Source organism: Octodon degus, unplaced genomic scaffold (genome assembly GCF_000260255.1).
Source record: "Octodon degus isolate 3935 unplaced genomic scaffold, OctDeg1.0 scaffold00037, whole genome shotgun sequence".
In the NCBI taxonomy this organism is placed as follows: domain Eukaryota; kingdom Metazoa; phylum Chordata; class Mammalia; order Rodentia; family Octodontidae; genus Octodon; species Octodon degus.
Window position 1 is genome coordinate 3,937,176 of NW_004524613.1, and position 6,812 is coordinate 3,943,987.

Sequence of the window (6,812 nt, forward strand, 5' to 3'; positions counted from 1 at the left end):
CACACACACACACACACACACACACACACACATAAATAAATAAATAAATAAAATTTAAAAAAAATGTAGGGCACAATGACTATAGTAATTACAGCTACTCAAGATGCAGGAGACTAACTCAGGCTTAAAGGTTCAAAGCCAGCCTGAACTACATAGTGAAACCCTGTCTCAAAAAGACAAAAAAGATGGGGCTGGAGAGATGGCTCAGTAGGATAAGCGCTTCCCTGACAAGCACAAGGGCCTGAGTTCAATCCCTGGTGCCTCAAAAAAAAGAAAGAAAGAAAGAAAGAAAGAAAGAAAGAAAGAAAGAAAGAAAGAAAGAAAGAAAACTATAGGAAGATAGAGGAATAAAGTAAATATAAAATTGAAACAACCATGTTAATTATACTAGTCTTTCAATTTGTATGATTGCATTATAAAATTATATGAAGGAAAAATCATGGTAGCTACAAAAACTATTTTATAACATTTTTGTAAGTTTAATAACTATTTTGTGAGGTTCTTTTGTTGTTCTTGTTGCTGTTGTTTTTGGGTGTTTTCATTGCAGGGTTTTTTGTTGTTGCTGTTGTTGTTTTGGGGTTTTTTTTGGCAGAACTGGGGACTGAACTCAGGCCCTTGCACTTGCCAGGGAAGTGCTTATTCTGCTGAGCCATCTCCCCAGCCCCTTGTTTCATTTTGTTTTGAGATGGTCTCACTCTGTAGTCCAGGCTGGCCTTGAATTCACTGGCAATCCTCCTGCCTCAACCTCCTGAGTGCTTGGATTATAGGTATGCGCCACCACACCTGCCTACCATTAAGTATAGTCTCATTGCGTGCAAGCATCACTACTATCCATCTCCATCCCTGGGACTTTTGTTTGATTCTCACTGGGAATCAAGCCCAGGACCTTACACACACAAAGAAAGCCCTCTACTACTGAGCTTTCTACCCCTTTGAATGATAGATTGATAATTACAGGTATGTACCGCCATACCCAGCTCATAATTTTTTTTTTTTAAATAACCAACCTGGGGCTGGGGAGATGGCTCAGTGGAATAAGCGCTTCCCTGGCAAGTGCAAGGTCTGAGTTCAATCCCCGGTTCAGCAAAAAAAATAAATAAAATAAAATAACCAACCTATATAAACGCCATCCCCTTTTGTACCTGGATCCCTGCACAAACATCTCCACCTCTTTTTATTTTGAGGCAGTTTCACAAAACTGCTCAAGTTGCCCTTAAGCCTGTGATCCTCTTGGTTCAGCTACCAAAGTAGCTGAGATTACGGGTGTGTGCTACCATGCCTTGCTGAGGTGGGTTTTATTTTTCCTGATACTATACACTGAATCCAGGATCTCAGCACTAACATTCACAACTGTTTTGGTTTGGTTTGGTTTGGTTTGGTTGGTTGATTGTTTTTTGTCTTGTTCAGACCAGTTCTCACTAAGCAGTTCAGGCTGGCCTTGAGCTAACTTTGTAGCCCAAACTCAAAGATCCCCTGCCTCAGCCTTCGGAGTGCTCCCATGACAGGTATGCATCATCATACCTGGCTAAAAGTGTGGGTGGGTGGGGTGTTAGTTTTTATTGTTTTGTTTTGTTTTTTAGTGCTGGGGATTGAACCCAAGGTCTTCTGTCTGCAAGGCAAGAGCTCTACCACTGAGCTACATCTCCAGCCCTGTTTTGTTTTTTTTGGTGTTTTTTTTGAGACAGGGTCTTTCCATGTAATTCAGACTGGCCTTGAATGTACGATGTAGCCCAGGGTAGCCTCAAACTTATGGAGATCCTCTTGCCTCAGCCTCCTGAGTATTAGTCATCCCAATACCCACAATTTACAGGAGGAGAGGTCTAATTTGACTCATAATTTCAGGGGATTTAGTCCATGGTCTGCTAGCTCTGAGGCAGACACATCATGGTGGAAGGTAGGAGCAGCGCTAAGACGCTTAGATCATGGTACTGGGAAGCAGAACTGAAGAAGGCGCCAGTGAGGGGGGCCTGCCCATTAGCTTAGTGTTTAAGTGCCTACCTAAATAAAGCAGTCAGGCTGAGGTGCTGTGGTTCAAACCCAGATACTCACACCAAACCAGAAATGCCCTGAAGGCAACCTAAGGCCACCAAAAAAAAAAAAAAAAAAAAAAGGCGCCAGTGAGAAAGGGGCCGGGATCAGTGATCCACCCCAAGGTCATGTCTCCATGGCACCAGATACATACACAAGTGTGCTTTTAGTCATCCCCTGGGTGATCCCACGTCAATGAAGTTGATGCAGCCACTTAGCCATTCTCAACATTTCTGAACCTCATTTTTCACCTTCCACAAAAGGACTAGAGCATTTGGGCTGGGGAGATGGCTCAGTAGAATAAGCACTTCCCTGACAAGCACAAGGGTCTGAGTTTTGGGGCCAGGGAGATGGCTCAGTGGAATAAGCGCTTCTCTGGCAAGCGCAAGGGCCTGAGTTCAATCCCCGGTTCTGCAAAAAACAAAAAAAAAAACAAGGGTCTGAGTTCAATCTCTGGTCCCACCACTAAATAAATATAAATAAATCGTGGGCTATGTCTTTTATTTTTATTTTTATTTTTTTTTAATGGGCTATGTCTTGAACTCAGCCTGAACTACAGAGTGAAACCCTATCTCAGAAAGCCAAATATTAGGGCCAGATAGTTCAGTGGACTAAAGTGCCTGCTTAGGTAGACACAGGGACCATGCTGTGCCAGCCTCATCCCTGGGGTGTGGTGAGATAGCGATCCAGACTGGGCGTGGTGGCATGTGTCTCTAATCCCAGCTCTTGAGAGGCTAAAAAACAGGAGGATCACAATGAATCTGATCTGCATAGTGAGACCCTGTAGAACCTGTACTAAATTAAAACAAAAAAAAACAAATATTGTCTTGTTTTCTTTTCCTGCCCTTGGCAGAGCCCATGGAGAGACATTTTCGTTTTCTTTTCTTTTCTCTTCTTTTTTTTTTTTTTTTTTTTTTTTTTGTATGGAGGGTTAAACTCGGGACGTTGCACTTGCCAGGCAGGCCCTGCACTGCTGAGCTATATTCCCAGTCCCAGTTCCCAGTGACTTTTTGTTTGACTTAGTAGCCAACATGTTGGCAGGTCCCTGAGATATCATGTTATCTCTTTGCTTGGCCAGCAGTACCTTCCCAGGGTGCAGAAACTGTGACCTTTACCTTGGTCTCTAGGATTCCCAGGAACAGCCAGTTCCAAACCAGGTAGGCTCTTGCTAAGGCCCCAGAGCATAGCTGGGTTCTAGAAAGTACTGAGTCAGCTTGACCATGCACACAGCAGGAGGCAGCTTATTCCCATTCCCAGACTCCTTCCCCTGCCCTAGTTCCTCACCAACTCCTTCCAGTAATCATCTCAGATTCCAGGGTCTTAGAGAAGTCAATGGGGGCCTGGCTGGGTCTTAAAAATCAAGTCACAGGCCACAAACAATTCTTATTTCTTTTATACCAGGAATGAATTCAGGACCTTGAGCTTGCTAGGCAGGCCCTGCACCACTGAACTATATCCCTGGCCCAAACAATTCCTTAAGGCAGGTGAAAGAACCTTAGGAGGGAATAATTATGAATAGCTATTATTACAGCTAGGTAATCACGATAGAATAACAGCTAATCTTGAGAATTTGTCACGTGCTCAGCACACGTCAGTTGAACTAATAGGTTCATTGAGTCAAGCCACTAAAGAGAGAATTGTATGTTTCCACTTTAAAGCAGTGAAAACCCGGTTTAGAGAGGCTAGGGAACTTGCCCAAGGTTAAGAGCTGCTCAGTAGCAGGGGAGCCTGAAGACAAAACACCTGGGACCCAACCTTACCCTGGGAAGGTTGAGTACCCTCAGAGCCCCAAGATGCCAGAATATAGAAAGGAGGAAAAGCCAGAGGGGTCAGGACAGGAGGAAAGATGCTTTGGGGCTGCTCAGTTTGATAAGGATCTTTGATTCAAAAGATGATACCAGGGGGCCGGGGAGATGGCTCAGTGGAATAAGCGCTTCCCTGGCAAGCTTAAGGACCTGAGTTCAATCCTTGGTTCCACCAAAAAAAAAAAGATAATACCAGGGTCCCTTCTGTCCCGCTCTTGGACAGAAGATTTCTTTTCCCCCAACAAATATACTCAGCTCTTTAAAAAACAAAACAAAACAAAGGATGATGCAGGAGCCTGGAACATAGGCAACACCTGCCACCCCAGCCACTTTGGAGGCTAAAGCAGGAGGATCACTGGAGCCCAGAATTTGGAGGCCAGTCAGAGAGATTCTATTTAAAAAATAAGGGGGGCTGGTGAGATGGCTCAGTGGTCTAAAGCACCTACTTAGAACAAGCTTAGCAAAGCACAAGACCACGGTTCAATCCCCCAGCACCACATGCCAGCCAGCCCCGCCCCCTGGTGGGCTGAGCTGGCTACACACACACACACACATTAAAATAATAATAATAATTGGGGCTGGTGAGATGGCTCAGTGGTCTAAAGCACCTCCTTAGAACAAGCTAAGCTAAGCAAAAGCAGAGACTGCGGTTCAATCCCCAGCACCACATGCCAGCCAGCCCCACCCCCTGGTGGGCTGAACTGGCCACACACACACTAAATAAATAAATAAAGTTATAAAATAATAATAATAATAATAAGGGGCTGGGGAGATGGCTCAGTGGAATAAGCACTTCCCTGGCAAGCGAAAGGGCCGGAGTTCAATTCCCGGTTCTGCAAACAAAATAAATAAATAAAAAGATAAAAAATAAAAAGCTAATATGAATAAAGTGGGACATTATCCATGATAAAGGACCAGTTTATTATTGTCATTCCACCATGGATTAATGTTTTGTTTTTAGTTTTGGGGGAGATTTTTTGGTACTGGAGATGGAACTAAGGATGTTGCTCTTGCTAGGCAGGAACTTATGCCGCTGAGCTATCTCCCCGGCCCATGATTAATGTTCTTGTAAACTACAATTAAATGAATGATTATGTGGTTGCCTGTCACAGGAATATCAAATTGCTATAAAAAATTTGACATTCTCAGTCTTATTTTGTGCTTATCGACAGTGTGAGTACTCACACCATCTGCTAAACTGAGTAGCCATGATTATGAGCACCTGGTTTCATGGCTGACACAGCAGAGGCAGGGACAGGTATTGACTTCATAGTTAATATTTTGTTGTTTTTGAGACAGGGTCTTGCTATGTAGTTCAGGTTGTCCTTGAATTCACTGTGTCACCCAGGCTGGTCTCTTTTTTTCAGTCATTCTGGACAGGGTCACCATACAGTTCAGACTGGCCTTGAGCTCTTGCTGTAGCCCAAGCTGGTCTCAAACTCACAGTGTTGCTCCTGCCTCCACCTCCCAAGTACTTCCAGGCTGGTCTTGAATTCATGGCAATCTCTCTTCCTCTGCCTCCCCAGTGCTGGGATTGCAGGTATGCACCACCACACCCATTCTAGGATACCACCGTTTAACTAATGTTTATGTTTTTTAATTAATTTTATTGAGAAACAAATAGTAATGAGACAGTTTCAAAACAGGTTAGTAGGACAGTTACAATAATTAATACATTGCATAGTGTTGTCTTTTTTGTCAACATTTATTTATTGTGTGTGTGTGTGTGTGTGTGGCCAGCTCAGCCCACCAGGGGGCGGGGCTGGCTAGCATGTGGTGCTGGGGGATCGAACCGCAGTCCCTGTGCTTTGCCAAGCTTGTTCCAAGTAGGTGCTTTAGACCACTGAGCCATCTCGCCAGCCCCAGTGTTGTCTTCATAGTAGTTATTCATAGTACAAGATGCAGACATGATATCCTGTCCAAACATAACTAATGCTTATTTTATTTTATTTATTTGTTTATTTTATTTTTTGTAGAAAAGGGATTGAACTCAGGCCCTTGCGCTTGCCAGGCAAGCGCTTATTCTACTGAGCCATCTCCCCGGCCCCCATAACTAATGTTTAAAGGGGGTGGAGATAGAACCAAGCCCAGACACTTTCACTCCAGAGCCCTCTGATTCAATGCAGAGGACAAAGGCACTCATTAGCCACAAGCCTGGTTGAAAGAAGACCTGAGATTGGAGGCCCACTCAACCCAGGTGAACAACTAGAAATGGTATGTTTTCATTTCATTTCATTGACCCCCGAAATGGACTTTTTTTTTTTTTTTTTTTTTTTTTTTTTTGGCAATAGGGTCCCTCTGAAATGGCTGTCTTGCCTTCTAAATTCTGGCTGGGTGAAGGCCAGCTTTCCACTTAGGCCTTTCTACCCCTCTAGTCCAGGACCCCTCTTCTGTGTGTGGCCTCTTCCCTTCTACCCCCTGGACATGAGTACTTTCCCAGTAGGGAAGTTTCCTGATTGATTAGTATTCAAGACCTCAGAGTTCTATTAGATTTAATTTCACAACCAGTGAATTTCATTGATTAGAATTTTATGGCACCAGAGAAATATTGATTAGCATTCCATGGGCACAGAATTCTATTACTCAGAATTTCATGACTTGAGAAGCCTATTGATCTGAATTTCATGGCATCTTAGTGTTCTAGCAAGGCAGGCTTTCCCATGGAGATCTCTGATCTCTGCTCAAACTGTCACCTTCCCAGGAAGTACTTTCCTAATCTCCTTATTTCATCTATCTGCCATTTGCTTTATATTTTTCCATATTTTTCCATGGTGCTTATCATCACTTAACAATATAACAAATGTAGGGCTGGAGAGATGGCTCAGTGGTCTAAAGCACCTACTTGGAACAAGCTTAGCAAAGCATCAGGGACCGCGGTTCGATCCTCCAGCACCACATGCCAGCCAGCCCTGCCCCCTGGTGGGCTGAGCTGGCCACACACACACACACCACACACACACACACTCTCTCTCTCTCTCT